This window comes from Salmo salar, chromosome ssa06, assembly GCF_905237065.1.
Source record: "Salmo salar chromosome ssa06, Ssal_v3.1, whole genome shotgun sequence".
In the NCBI taxonomy this organism is placed as follows: Eukaryota; Metazoa; Chordata; class Actinopteri; order Salmoniformes; family Salmonidae; genus Salmo; species Salmo salar.
The window spans coordinates 71,785,202-71,800,562 of NC_059447.1; the positions used below are offsets into that span (position 1 = coordinate 71,785,202).

The 15,361-nt window shown below is 45.3% G+C and overlaps 1 protein-coding gene across 5 annotated transcripts in view; it reads left to right on the forward strand.

Annotated features, from left to right (window-relative positions):
* The window catches only part of LOC106607985 (SAM and SH3 domain-containing protein 1), a 316,859-nt gene that overhangs the window by 178,842 nt on the left and 122,656 nt on the right, over nucleotides 1–15,361 (forward strand). The gene's annotated exons all lie outside the window — the stretch shown is intronic.

A 15,361-nucleotide genomic window follows, 5' to 3' on the forward strand; every position in this document is an offset into this window, starting at 1 on the left:
AATTCCTGACATTTAATCCTAGTAAACATTCCCTGTTTTAGGACAGTTAGGATCACCACTTTATTTTAAGAATGTGAAATGTCAGAATTATAGTAGAGAGAATGATTTATTTCAGATTTTATTTATTTCATAACATTCCCAGTGGAAAAACGTTTTGGGTAGCCTTCCACAAGATTCCCACAATAAGTTGGGTGAATTTTGGCCCATTCCTCCTGACAGAGCTGGTGTAATTGAGTCAGGTTTGTAGTCTTCCTTGCTTGCACACACATTTTTAGTTCTGCCCACACATTTTCTATAGGTTTGAGGTCAGGGCTTTGTGATGGCCACTCCAATACCTTGACTTTGTTGTCCTTAAGCCATTTTGCCACAACTTTGGAAGTATGCTTGGGGTCATTGTCCATTTGGAAGACCCATTTGCGACCAAGCAACCATAGTCTGGCTTTTATATGGAGGTTTTGGAGCAGTGGCTTCTTCCTTGCTGAACGGCCTTTCAGGTTATGTCAATATAGGACTCATTTCACTCCAGCATCTCCACAAGGTCCTTTGCTGTTGTTATGGGATTGATTTACACTTTTCACACCAAACTACTTTAATCTCTAGGAGACATAATGCGTCTCCTTCCTGAGTGGTATGACGGCTGCGTGGTCCCATGGTGTTTATATTTGCATACTATTGTTTGTACAGATGAACGTGGTACCTTCAGGCGTTTGGAAATTGCTACCAAGGATGAACCTGTCACGTTCGTCATAAAAATGATCGGACCAAGGCGCAGCGTGAGTAGCGTTCCACATAATTTATTAGAAAGTGAAACTTTAGAAAAATACAAAACAAATAAAGAATAAACGAACCGTGACTAACAATGCAACTACACATAAACAATATCCCATAACCCTCAAGTGAAAAACAAGCTACTTAAGTATGATCCCCAATTAGAGACAACAATTACCAGCTGCCTCTAATTTGGAATCATACAAATCAACCAAACATAGAAAAACTAAACTAGAACCCCACATAGAAAATAATAACTAGAAAAAAAAACTGTCACGCCCTGACCTACTCTAACATAGAAAATAAGAGCTTTCTATGGTCAGGACGTGACAGAACCAGACTTGTGGAGGTCTACAGTTGTTTTTCTGAGGTCTTGGCTGATTTCTTTTGATTTTCCCATGATGTCAAACAAAGAGGCACTAAGTTTGAAGGTAGGCCTTGAAATACATCCACAGGTACACGTTCAATTGACTCAAATGATGTCAGTTAGCCTATCAGAAGCTTCTGAAGCCATGACGTAATTTTCGGACATTTTCCAAGCTGCTTAAAGGCACAGTCAACTTAGTGTATGTAAACTTCTGACCCACTGGAATTGTTATACTGTGAATTATTGTCACGGTTGTCAAAAGGAGGAGCGGACCAAAGTGCAGCGTGTGTGTCGTTCCACATTTTATTTACACTGTGAAACTATGTAGTACATATAAATAAACTGAATGACAAAAACAACAAACCGTGACGCAGAGGTGAAACATACACTGACTCAAAGATAATCTCCCACAAACCCAGGTGGAAAAAACCCTACTTAAGTATGGTCTCCAATTAGAGACAACGAGGACCAGCTGCCTCTAATTGGAGAACATCCCAAACAAAATCCCAACATAGAAATACAAAACTAGACCCTGACAACATAGAAATAGAAAACATAGAAAAAAAACCTGTCACGCCCTGACTTACTCTACCATAGAAAATAGCATCATTCTATGGTCAGCACGTGACAGTACCCCCCCCCCCCCCGCCAAAGGTGCAGACTCCGACCGCACCTAAACATAACAACAACAAAAAAAAAGGGATGGTTAGGGAGGGTGCAAATGTCTATGGCGGCTCTGGTGCCATAAGCAGAATCTTCTCATCCCGCAGATCCTCCAACAGAGGAGGCGGCTCTGGTTCAGGGCGTAACCCCCGCTCCGCCCGCTGATCCCTCCGTTTTGGTGTCAACGGACTGTGGATCATCACCGGAGGTTCTGGACTGCCGACCGCTGCTGGAGGTTCTGGACTGCGGACCGCTGCTGGAGGTTTTGGACTGCGGACCGCCGCTGGAGGTTCTGGACTGTGGACCGCCGCTTGAGGTTCTGGACTGCGGGCCGCCGCTGAAGACTCTGGACTGCGGGCCGCCGCTGAAGACTCTGGACTGCGGGCCGCCGCTGAAGACCCTGGACTGCGGGACGGCGCTGAAGACTCTGGACTGTGGGCCGTCGCTCGAGACTCTGGACTGCGGGCTGTCGCTGGAGGGTCCGGACTGGGGAACGTCGCTGGAGGGTCCGGACTGGGGACCGTCGCTGGAGGGTCCGGACTGTGGCCCATCTCAGGAGGGTCCGGACTGTAAAACGTCGCCGGAAGCTCTGGACTGGGAACTGTCACCAGAAGCTCTAGACTGGGAACTGTCGCCGTAAGCTCTAGACTGGGAACTGTCGCTGGAAGCTCTAGACTGGGAACTGTTGCCGGAAGCTCTGGACTGGGAATGCGCACTGGAGGCCTGATGCGTGGGGCTGGCACAGGTGGCGCCAGACTAGTAACACGCACCTCAGGGCGAGTGCGGGGAGTAGGAACAGGACACCCCGGACTGGGCAGGCGCACTGGAAGCCTGATGCGTGGGGCTGGCACAGGTGGCGCCAGACTGGTTACATACACCTCAGGGCAAGTGCGAGGACCAGGCACAGGGCGTACCAGGCTGAATAGACTCACTGGAGGCCGGGTACGTGGGGCAGGCACAGGATATACTGGGCCGTGGAGGCGCACTGGAGATCTCGAGTGTAGAGCTGGCACAACCTGTTCTGGTTGGATGCTCAACCTAGCTCGACAAATGCGGGGCGCAGGCACAGATTGCACCGGCCTGTGAATGCGCACTGGTGACACAGTGCACATCACCGCATAACACGGTGCTTGCTTCTTCACTCGCTCCCCACGGTAAGCACGGGGAGTTGGCTCAGGTCTCCACCCTGACTCTGCCAATCTCCCCGTGTGCCCCCCCCCCCTTTTTTTGGGGGTGCCTCTCGTGCTTCCGTCGTTGCCGTGCTAGTTCCTCGTACCGTTGCCATTCCTCCCTCGCTGTCTCCACCTGCTTCCATGGCAGGGTCTTGTCCCCTGCCATTACCTCCTCCCAGGTCCAGGACGTCCTCCATTCTTTCCTCTCCCGGGCCCAGGATCCCTGCTCCTCCTGGGCACACTGCTTGGTCCTTTTGTGGTGGGAGATTCTGTCACGGTTGTCGAAAGGAGGAGCGGACCAAAGTGTGTCGTTCCACATTTTATTTACACTGTGAAACTATGCAGTACATATAAACAAACTGAATGACAAAAACAACAAACCGTGACGCAGAGGTGAAACATACACTGACTCAAAGATAATCTCCCACAAACCCAGGTGGAAAAAAACCTTACTTAAGTATGGTCTCCAATTATAGACAACGAGGACTAGCTGCCTCTAATTGGAGATCATCCCAAACAAAATCCCAACATAGAAATACAAAACTAGACCCTGACAACATAGAAATAGAAAACATAGAAAAAAAACCTGTCACGCCCTGACCTACTCTACCATAGAAAATAACATCATTCTATGGTCAGGACGTGACAATTATAAGTGAAATAATTTGTCAGTAAACAATTGTTGGAAAAATTACTTGGGTCATGCACAAAGTAGATGTCCTAACCGACTTGCCAAAACTATAGTTTGTTAACAAGAATTTTGTGGAGTGGTTGAAAAACGAGTTTTAATGACTCCAACCTAAGTGTATGTAAACTTCCGACTTCAACTGTATGTAGTTCTGTCCTTGAGCTGTTCTTGTTTGTTAATGTTCTGTATTATGTCATGTTTTATATTTTGTGTGGACCCCAGGAAGAGTAGCTGCTGCTTTCACAACCGCTAATGGGGATCATAATAAAATACTAAGACCAATTGAGACATGGAATGTGTGTGTGCTCCATTCTGAGGCTGAATGGGAAAGACAAAAAATATCAGTGCCTTTGAACAGGGTATGGTAGTAGGTGCCAGGCGCACCAGTTTGTGCCAAGAACTGCAACGCTCCTTGGTTTTTCAACACTCAACAGTTTCCCATGTGTATCAAGATTTTCCAATATGACTGGAGCGCAGAGCGAGATTCCCAAAGGCTGGAGCGCCAACTTCAATTTCGCTCCAAATTCGCTCCAGTAGTGCTCACTTCACGAGCTCAGGGCATGCCCTGCATGCCAGCATGCATTTCTAGTCTACTTATGTGCTGCTATAGCCCCTTGCTTTAGCTACTGTCATGGAATTCGCTAAATATTTTCATAAAGAAACTGATAAAACACACAGGTGCTAAATCAAGGTGACTTACAAAGATGAGGACCAACAGCAAGAGAGGTAGTGTGGTGATGTAGTGTCCACAACTAAAGAATCATAGTGGAATCTGAAAAGACACTTATCCTGAAAGCATGATGGTGTATTTACTACATGCACATGCTAACAGAAAGGAACGAGGTGGGTAGATAACTAAGTGTGTCATTGTAGCAATGTATAAACAGTATGTATGTATAAACAAAAAATCTGATCTCTTAAATGTTTGTTCATTTTTGTTCTATTATCTATACAATAGGCCATAGTTGCCTGGCATATTCCCACGTTCAAGGAGCTTTCCATTTTGATTGGGTTATTTTGCATAAAAACCTTTAGGCCTACCTATAGAAAGATAAAAAACAACTCTGCAACTCTGCCCAGCCTGGCAAGTGTCCAAAAGGGTGTTTAGCACACCCAGTGGCTCAGCCAGTGTAGAGAGGATATTCTCTGCTGCTGACCTGCTCTCCAGACATCATCGCATGAGTCTGAAGCCACAGACTGGCCGAACTAGTGTTTCTAAAAATGAATTCAATGGCACTAATAAATAATTGTTAGTTTAATTTGTATTTCATTCTAAGTCACAGCCTATGTGCCCAATATCCATAGACAGGGCTACAGTGGAGCGGGTGTCCAAATCACTAAGGACTTAAATCAATCCACACACACACGCACAGTCGTGATGAAGGCACGACAGTGCCTCTTCCCCCTCAGGAGGTTGAAAAGGTTTGGCATGGGCCTTCAAGTCCTCAAAAAGTTCTACAGCTGCACCATTGAGAGCACCTTGACTGGCTGCATCGCTGCTTGGTATGGCAACAGCACCACCCTCAATCGCATGGTGCTACAGCGGGTGGTGGAGATACTCCAGTACATCACTGGGGCCAAGCTCCCTGCCATCTAGGACCTCTATATCAGGCGGTGTAAAAGGAAGACTCCAGCCACCCAAGCCATAGATTTTTCTCTCTGCTTCTGCATGGCAAGAGGTATCGGTGCATCAAGTCTGACACTAACAGGCTCCTGAACAGTATTTCTCGTGTATTTTTGTTCTACCTTACGTTATTTTTAATACTGCATTGATATTGATTACTGCGTTGTTGGGTTTAGAGCTTGCAAGAAAGGCATTTCACTGTACTTGTGCAGGTGACATTAAAACTTGAAACTTGAAGGAGAAAAAATGCATACTATGTACACAGCCACGTTTACTGTATCTAAAACATAAATACTGTAAACTACTTTTCATTGTTAATAGGAAGGCTACATCTCTCAAGGGCATCTTTGAAAATACAGCCAAGTTGAATGTGTCTATGAATTCTACTGATGTTATGCAGAAAGGATGGGTAAACATGTTGGACTATAACCATATGTTATAACAGGAACAAGTTTATTCAAAAGAAAGCCCTTTAGTCTATTACGCATAGCAAAAACCTAGAGAACAGATGACTCAATGAATTATATGTGGATCACATTGGAGTTATTCCTCTATCTCTCCATCCATTCTCCTCTCCTCCATCCATCCTTTCTTATTATAGGGCAGAAATATCATGTCTTCAGCATAGCGTCTAAAATCTGACTCATGTTTTCATCTCTGACCTGTGTTTTTATCTCCCTAGCTCTCTTATCTGAGCACACACATACCGCCTCGCACACACACACACTCTCTCTCTCTCGCTCTCTCTCTCTCTCTCTCTCTCTCTAAAGCGCTTAGTCAGGGCATGTCTTCTGTCATCAGCATCACCTCTGTGTTGTTCAATAGAAGCTTTAACCCAAGGTTCCTATGTCACTTCTCTCATCAACACATCAAGCTAGTCAAGAATGTCATCCGTCATCAAGGCAATAGCCAAAGTCTGTGCCGATCAGTAACTCTGTCAATGTTCCTCTCTGGGTTTCAAGTCCCAGAGGAGCCACATATTCATGTGTGTGTGACAGTCCCTCACACTCACTTCTGAGAGTGTGTTCACTCTCAAACACTCTGCTGAGTTCTCCATCAACACCAGCTGTCTAGCATGTCTGTAGAAAACAACAGTGTGTTTGCTGAGTGTCCCACTGTGGGCTTATGAAGCATGTTACCGTGAGGCTTTTGTGAGTTTGGCAATGGGAGTTATGACCGCTCTGCTCGGAGCTGCACTTGGTTCCAATTAGGTAATGACATTCCAGTCCAGGCTATTGCCAAGCCATATGGTGGGGGTCAGAGGACTCCCAGCAAGCCAAAATTGATTCTGTTAATGTACCCTGAACATTTGTTAGGTTGCAAAAAAATGTTCTCATAACACAAAACTGTCCAGTTGAGGTGCTGATTATAGAATGTTTGTATTAAACATTTGCCTGTTGTTGCCAGAATGTTCCTAGAACACATTTAATATGTTCTTTAAAAGGTTCCCAGAATGTTTCATTAGGTTGCGGGAACAGTCTAGTGAGAACAACATGGGGAAATCACAAAATATATGTTCACAAAACCCCCAAACTGTCCAGTTGTGCTGATTATTCTACAATGTTTCTTTTAGGGTGCAAAAAAGCATTCAACTGATGTTACAAGAACGTTGTCTGTTCTTTAAAAATTCCAAAAACATTTATTTAGGCTGTGGGAACATTGTGGGGATATGACAAGAGATCCCAAAACACTAAAACTGTCCAGTTGTGCTGAAATTCAGATAACAATTGTATCAGGGTGCACAAAACATTCCTTTGATATTGCAAGAATGTGCAAAGAGTGTGCAAAGCTGTCATCAAGGCAAAGGGTGGCTACTTTAAAGAATCTCAAATCTAAAATATATTTTGATTTGTTTAACACTTTTTTGGTTACTACATGATTCCATAGTTTTGATGTCTTCACTATTATTCTACAATGTAGAACATAGTAAAAATAAAGAGAAACCCATGAATGAGTATGTGTGTCCAAACCTTTGACTGGTACTGTATGTGAAATAAATCAGAATACAGTAGAAGTTGTAGAATTCTGGATGATGTAGCATGTATCCTCCATTCAAATCTTTCAACATGCACACAAATCATCTTTATAATAGTTTATGTACAATTTATGTGTTCTTTTGTGAGAGATGCAGTCATGTTGTTACAAGGGAGAGTAGGGAATTGCATTTCCCAATGTGTAACACAGAAGCAGGGGGGAAAGCCATTTTCCTGTAGTTTATTTTGGCTTTTGTAAGCATACTAACATGAATTGGCTTCCATGATGTCTTTGTTAGAGTAAATGGATCTGCAGTAACGATCCATCCTTTTTTATTTATTTTATTTTTTATTTCACCTTTATTTAACCAGGTAGGCAAGTTGAGAACAAGCTGTCATTTACAATTGCGACCTAGCCAAGATAAAGCAAAGCAGTTCGACACATACAACAACACAGAGTTACACATGGAGTAAACTAAATATACAGTCAATAATACAGTAAAAAAATAAGTCTATATACAATGTGAGCAAATGAGGTGAGATAAGGGAGGTAAAGGCAAAAAAGGCCATGGTGGCAAAGTAAATACAATATAGCAAGTAAAACACTGGAATGGTAGATTTGTAGTGGAAGAAAGTGCAAAGTAGAAATAGAAATAATGGGCTGCAAAGGAGCAAAATAAATAAATACACTAGGGGAAGAGGTAGTTGTTTAGGCTAAATTATAGATGGGCTATGTACAGGTGCAGTGATCGGTGAGCTGCTCTGACAGATGGTGCTTAAAGCTAGTGAGGGAGATGTGTTTCCAGTTTCAGAGACTTTTGTAGTTTGTTCCAGTCATTGGCAGCAGAGAACTGGAAGGAGAAACGGCCAAAGGAGGAATTGGCTTTGGGGGTGACCAGAGAGATATACCTGCTGGAGCACGTGCTACAGGTGGGTGCTGCTATGGTGACCAATGAGCTGAGATATGGGGGGACTTTACCTAGCAGGGTCTTGTAGATGACCTGGAGCCAGTGGGTTTGGCGACGAGTATGAAGCGAGGGCCAGCCAACGAGAGCGTACAGGTCGCAGTGGTGGGTAGTATATGGGGCTTTGGTGACAAAACGGATGGCACTGTGATAGACTGCATCCAGTTTATTGAGTAGGGTATTGGAGGCTATTTTGTAAATGACATCGCCGAAGTCGAGGATCGGTAGGATGGTCAGTTTTACGAGGGTATGTTTGGCAGCATGATTGAAGGATGCTTTGTTGCGAAATAGGAAGCCAATTCTAGATTTAACTTTGGATTGGAGATGTTTGATGTGAGTCTGGAAGGATAGTTTACAGTCTAACCAGACACCTAGGTATTTGTAGTTGTCCACATATTCTAAGTCAAAACCGTCCAGGGTAGTGATGCTGGACGGGCGGGCAGGTGCGGGCAGCGATCGGTTGAAGAGCATGCATTTAGTTTTACTTGTATTTAAGAGCAGTTGGAGGCCACGGAAGGAGAGTTGTATGGCATTGAAGCTCGTCTAGAGGGTTGTTAACACAGTGTCCAAAGAAGGGCCAGAAGTATACAGAATGGTATCGTCTGCGTAGAGGTGGATCAGAGACTCACCACCAGCAGCAAGAGCGACATCATTGATGTATACAGAGAAAAGAGACTGCCAGAGGCCCAGACAACAGGCCATCCGATTTGACACATTGAACTCTATCAATTTCTGTACAGCACTTTGAGATATCAGCTGATGTAAGAAGGGCTATATAAATACATTTGATTTGATTTGATTTGATCAGAGAAGTAGTTGGAGAACCAGGCAAGGCAATCAATTGAGAAACCAAGGCTACTGAGTATGCCGATGAGGATGTGGTGATTGACATAGTCGAAAGCCTTGGCCAGGTCAATGAATACGGCAGCACAGTATTGTTTCTTATCGATGGCGGTTACGATATCGTTTAGGACCTTGAGCGTGGCTGAGGTGCACCTATGACCAGCTCTGAAACCAGATTGCATAGCGGAGAACGTGCGGTTGGATTCGAAATGGTCGGTAATCTGTTTGTTGACTTGGCTTTCGAAGACCTTAGAAAGGCAGGGTAGGATAGATATAGGTATGTAGCAGTTTGGGTCAAGAGTGTCCCCTCCTTTGAAGAGGGGGATGACCGCAGCTGCTTTCCAATCTTTGCGAATCTCAGATGACAAGAAAGAGAGGTTGAACAGGCTAGTAATAGGGGTTGCAACAATTTCGGCAGATCATTTTAGAAAGAAAGGGTCCAGATTGTCTAGCCCGGCTGATTTGTAGGGGACCAGATTTTGCAGCTCTTTCAGAACATCAGCTGACTGGATTTGGGAGAAGGAGAAATGGGGAAGGCTTGGGCGAGTAGCTGTGGGGGGTGCAGTGCTGTTGACCGCGTTAGGGGTAGCCAGGTGGAAAGCATGGCCAGCCGTAGAAAAATGCTTATTGAAATTCTCAATTATAGTGGATTTATCGGTGGTGACAGAGTTTCCTATCCTCAGTGCAGTGGGCAGCTGGGAGGAGGTGCTCTTATTCTCCATGGACTTTACAGTGTCCCAGAACTCTTTTGAGTTTGTGTTGCAGGAAGCAAATTTCTGCTTGAAAAAGCTAGTTTTGGCTTTTCTATCTGCCTGTGTATATTGGTTTCTAATTTCCCTGAAAAGTTGCATATCACGGGGGCTGTTCGATGCTAATGCAGAACGCCACAGGATGTTTTTTATTGGTTAAGGGCAGTCAGGTCTGGAGAGAACCAAGGGCTATATCTGTTCCTGGTTCTAAATTTCTTAAAATGGGGCATGCTTATTTAAGATGGAGAGGAAGGCATTTAAAGAAAATAACCAGGCATCCTCTACTGTCGGGATGAGGTCAATATCCTTCCAGGATACCCGGGCCAGGTCGATTAGAAAGGCCTGCTCGCTGAAGTGTTTCAGGGTGCGTTTGACAGTGATGAGTGGAGGTCGTTTGACCGCTGACCCATTACGGATGCAGGCAATGAGGCAGTGATTGCTGAGATCTTGGTTGAAAACAGCAGAGGTGTATTTAGAGGGCAAGTTAGTCAGGATGATATCTATGAGGGTGCCCGTGTTTAAGGCTTTGGGTTGGTACCCGGTAGGTTCATTGATAATTTGTGTGAGATTGAGGGCATCAAGCTTAGATGGTAGGATGGCTGGGGTGTTAAGCATGTCCCAGTTTAGGTCACCCAGCAGCACGAGCTCTGAAGATAGATGGGGGGGGCAATCAGTTCACATATGGTGTCCAGAGCACAGCTGCGTCCTGTCTGTCTGGGCCTTTGTTAGGACTATCACGTCACCACAACGTCCTTCTTCACACTCTGCCCAGTCATAGAGATTTAATGGTCAGATGTCATGGTCCCGCTCAGCCCAGTCAAAACTGTTCGCTGCTCTGGCACCCCAATGGTGGAACAAGCTCCCTCACGACGCCAGAACAGCGGAGTCAATCACCACCTTCCGGAGACACCTGAAACCCCACCTCTTTAAGGAATACCTAGGATAGGATAAAGTGATCCTTCTAACCCCCCCCTTAAAAGATTTAGATGCACTATTGTAAAGTGGTTGTTCCACTGGATATCATAAGGTGAATGCACCAATTTGTAAGTCGCTCTGGATAAGAGCGTCCGCTAAATGACTTAAATGTAAATGTAATGGTCAATTCACCATGAAATCAAAAACCAAACCCATCCTGACCAGACCAATCAGTCTGTTTTCCTTTAGAAAAAAATGGTCATCCTTCATTCTGATCAGGGATGAAAGTCAAGGATGAAAGTGAGGAAGAAATGGCTGTAGGTAGGTAGGTTCCCTGTGCCCTGTGCCCTGTGCGCATGTGTTTGTGTGTGATGCCTGGCTGCCGGTGTGTGTTGGTCAGGATGACACACATCACACAGTAACACAGTATCCAATTAAACCAAGCTGTTTACCTTCCCCTCTCCCAACGCTTTCACCACACCCCCCCTTGGCTCCTCATTTTGATAACAGCTCTGAAGCCATTTTCCTTTGCTGGATTTATGATTTATGTCATTTAAATGCTTATTACATTGATATTTAAACATTTCAGAGGGCAAGTAGACCTACAAAAGGGACCTGCAGTGGAATTAAATGGTGGTATATTAGCAGGTCAGAGATCACGTTGAGATGAGAGGATTAGTGATGTTACCTGGGCAGTGAAACATATCACTCACAGATTATACTGTAATGTGTGTGGGGAGAACCACACAGCCATGATTACACACATAGTGATTTAACAGACACTCTTATCCAGAGCGAGTTACAGTAGTGAGTGCATACATTTTAATATTTTTATTGGTCCCCCATGGGAATCAAACCCACTGCCAAGCTCTATCAACTGAGCCACATGGGACTAAGCTACATGGGACACATTACTGCAGAACCACAAATAGTAGGCCTATGTCCATCCTTATTCCTCATAAGGGAACTAGGGAGAAGGAAAGTAGAGTCTTTTACAGCAAGCAGGGTTTAATGTTTTGTTGGGATACATTGGATCTCTATTGTCTGGTCTCATCTCATCTCAGAACATACACACTCCACCCTAAGTCAGACCCAGCAGTACACAAGCTTTTCCTGTTTTTGTTGCCCATGGTAACGGGCCTGCGTGTATCAGCGGTGATGTCATGCAGTGATATATGACTTGTGAGAGTGAGGGGGGGATGATGACCTCGGCACCGGAGGGTCCCAGGGGACCCATATCAGCGGGGGCCAGCTCTCAGCGTCAGGACTTTCTCACAGTCAGTATCTGGCCTGGGGCTCCCTATCTTGGCTAGAGCTCTGGAGCTAAACCCCACCACCTCCATGGGGATCACATCGCCAACACAACATGACTAAACCTCTCCATTTGACAGACAGTCAGACACAAAGAAGAACAGCTTTGATTATAGGGGTTCAGTAGGGGTTTGATTATAGAGGGGTTCAGTAGGGATTTGATTATAGAGGGGTTCAGTAGGGGTTTGATTATAGAGGGGCTCAGTAGGGGTTTGATTATAAAGGGGTTCAATAAGGGTTTGATTATAGAGGGGTTCAGTAGGGGTTTGATTATAGAGGGGCTCAGTAGGGGTTTGATTATAAAGGGGTTCAATAAGGGTTTGATTATAGAGGGGTTCAGTACGGGTTTGATTAAAGAGGGGTTCAGTAGGGGTTTGATTAAAGAGGGGTTCAGTAGGGGTTTGATTAAAGAGGGGTTCAGTAGGGGCTTGATTAAAGAGGGGTTCAGTAGGGGTTTGATTAAAGAGGGGTTCAGTAGGGGTTTGATTAAAGAGGGGTTCAGTACGGGTTTGATTATAGAGGGGTTTCAGTACAGGTTTGATTAAAGAGGGGTTCAGTATGGGTTTGATTAAAGAGGGGTTCAGTAGGGGGTGATTAAAGATGGGTTCAGTAGGGGTTTGATTAAAGAGGGGTTCAGTATGGGTTTGATTAAAGAGGGGTTCAGTAGGGGTTTGATTAAAGAGGGGTTCAGTAGGGGTTTGATTAAAGAGGGGTTCAGTATGGTTGCAGTATTGGTTTCTGAAAAAGTCTACCTATTCTGAAACTGATAGCATTCTCCCTGTAAACATTGAAAATATAAGTGTTTAATGATGTATGATTTGGCATACATTTTTTATAGAATTTACAGTGACTTGTTGGTTTGAAGGAGAAGGGTCATTCTCTCTACTGGCAGATGGGTGGCACTATTGGCCTGGGCTCTCTGGTCAACACACTAAAGACTACTTGTATCTGTCCATGTTAGAGAAAGAGAGGCACGGTTGAGGAGGCTGATGTTATATAGAAAGAGGAGGGGGGGGTGAGGAGGCTGATGTTATATAGAAGAGGTGGGGGTAGAGGAGGCTGATGTTATATAGAAAGAGGTGGGGGTAGAGGAGGCTGATGTTTTATAGAAAGAGGAGGGGGGTGAGGAGGCTGATGTTATATAGAAGAGGTGGGGGTAGAGGAGGCTGATGTTATATAGAAAGAGGTGGGGGTAGAGGAGGCTGATGTTTTATAGAAAGAGGAGGGGTGGTGAGGAGGCTGATGTTATATAGAAAGAGAGGAGAGGCTGAGGAGGCTGATGTTATATAGAAAGAGAGGAGAGGCTGAGGAGGCTGATGTTAAATAGAAAGAGAAGTGAGGCTGAGGAGGCTGATGTTATATAGAAAGGGGGGGGTAGAGGAGGCTGATGTTATATAGAAAGAGAAGTGAGGCTGAGGAGGCTGATGTTATATAGAAAGAGAGGAGTGGCTGAGGAGGCTGATGTTATATAGAAAGAGAGGAGAGGCTGAGGAGGCTGATGTTATATAGAAAGAGAGGAGAGGCTGAGGAGGCTGATGTTATATAGAAAGGGGGGGTAGAGGAGGCTGATGTTATATAGAAAGAGAGGAGAGGCTGAGGAGGCTGATGTTATATAGAAAGGGGGGGGTAGAGGAGGCTGATGTTATATAGAAAGGGGGGTAGAGGAGGCTGATGTTATATAGAAAGAGGTGGATGTAGAGGAGGCTGATGTTATATAAAAAGAGAGGAGAGGCTGAGGAGGCTGATGTTGTATAGAAAGAGAGGAGAGGCTGAGGAGGCTGATGTTATATAGAAAGAGAGGAGAGGCTGAGGAGGCTGATGTTATATAGAAAGGGGGGGTAGAGGAGGCTGATGTTATATAGAAAGAGAGGAGAGGCTGAGGAGGCTGATGTTATATAGAAAGGGGGGGGTAGAGGAGGCTGATGTTATATAGAAAGGGGGGGTAGAGGAGGCTGATGTTATATAGAAAGAGGTGGATGTAGAGGAGGCTGATGTTATATAAAAAGAGAGGAGAGGCTGAGGAGGCTGATGTTGTATAGAAAGAGAGGAGAGGCTGAGGAGGCTGATGTTATATAGAAAGAGAGGAGAGGCTGAGGAGGCTGATGTTATATAGAAAGAGAGGAGAGGCTGAGGAGGCTGATGTTATATAGAAAGGGGGGTAGAGGAGGCTGATGTTATATAGAAAGGGGGGGTAGAGGAGGCTGATGTTATATAGAAAGAGAGGAGAAGCTGAGGAGGCTGATGTTATATAGAAAGGGGGGGGGGGTAGAGGAGGCTGATGTTATATAGAAAGGGGGGGTAGAGGAGGCTGATGTTATATAGAAAGGGGGGGGTAGAGGAGGCTATAGTCACGAGGCTCTGGTCCGTAGCGCCTCCATGGAGCTCTGCCAGGGAGCAGGGTGCAGCCATCCTCCCCTCAGCCCTCAACCCTCAGCCCTCAACCCTCAACCCTCAGCCATCCTCCCCTCAACCCTCAACCCTCAGCCCTCAGCCATCCTCCCCTCAACCCTCAACCCCTCAGCCCTCAGCCATCCTCCCCTCAGCCCTCAACCCTCAGCCCTCAGCCCTCAACCCTCAGCCCTCAGCCCCAGCCTCTGACTCAACCAAACACAGTCATTTCTCAAATGAATTGAATGGTTCTCTTTTCCTACGACAGCTGCAAACCATGGAAACATTAATGGAGAGACCACAGCCATCTTTCATAGCAAGAATGTTATCCGTGACTATGTTAAACTGCGGAATGTGTGCGTGTGTGTGTGTTTGTGTGTGTGTATTTGTGTGGGTGGGGCTCAAGTGGCCAAAATGAATAAGTCAACAAATGTTGCTTTTCTGGTTTCTAAAGTGTAAGGTGTGTAAACTGAACAGCAGTACTCTGCTTCTCCACTATTCTCCACTCCACTTCATGCTTGGGGGAGGCGGGTACCCTAGTGGTTAGAGTGTTGGGCTAGTAACTGAAAGATTGGTGGATCAAATCCCTGTGCTGACAAGGGAAAAATATGTTGTTTTGCCCCTGAACAAGGCAATTAACCCACTGTTCCCCAGTAGGCTGTCATTGTAAATAAGAATTTGTTCTTAACTGACTTGCCTAGTTAAATAAAGGTTAAGAAACGCTTGTGTGACTGGTTCCTGTACTTCCTATCCCTAGCCCCAGAGGGTGCTGCTGCTCCAGGACTGCCCCATCCTATCCTACATGATTCCATCACATTCTCTTTCTCCCTCCCTCTCTCATGCCATTCAATCTGGGTGTGGCTGGAACAGGGCTGGATTTAGGCTTGGCTGCATTGGTCTGGACAAGGTTTAGGTCTAGTATAGACCGGCTGAGA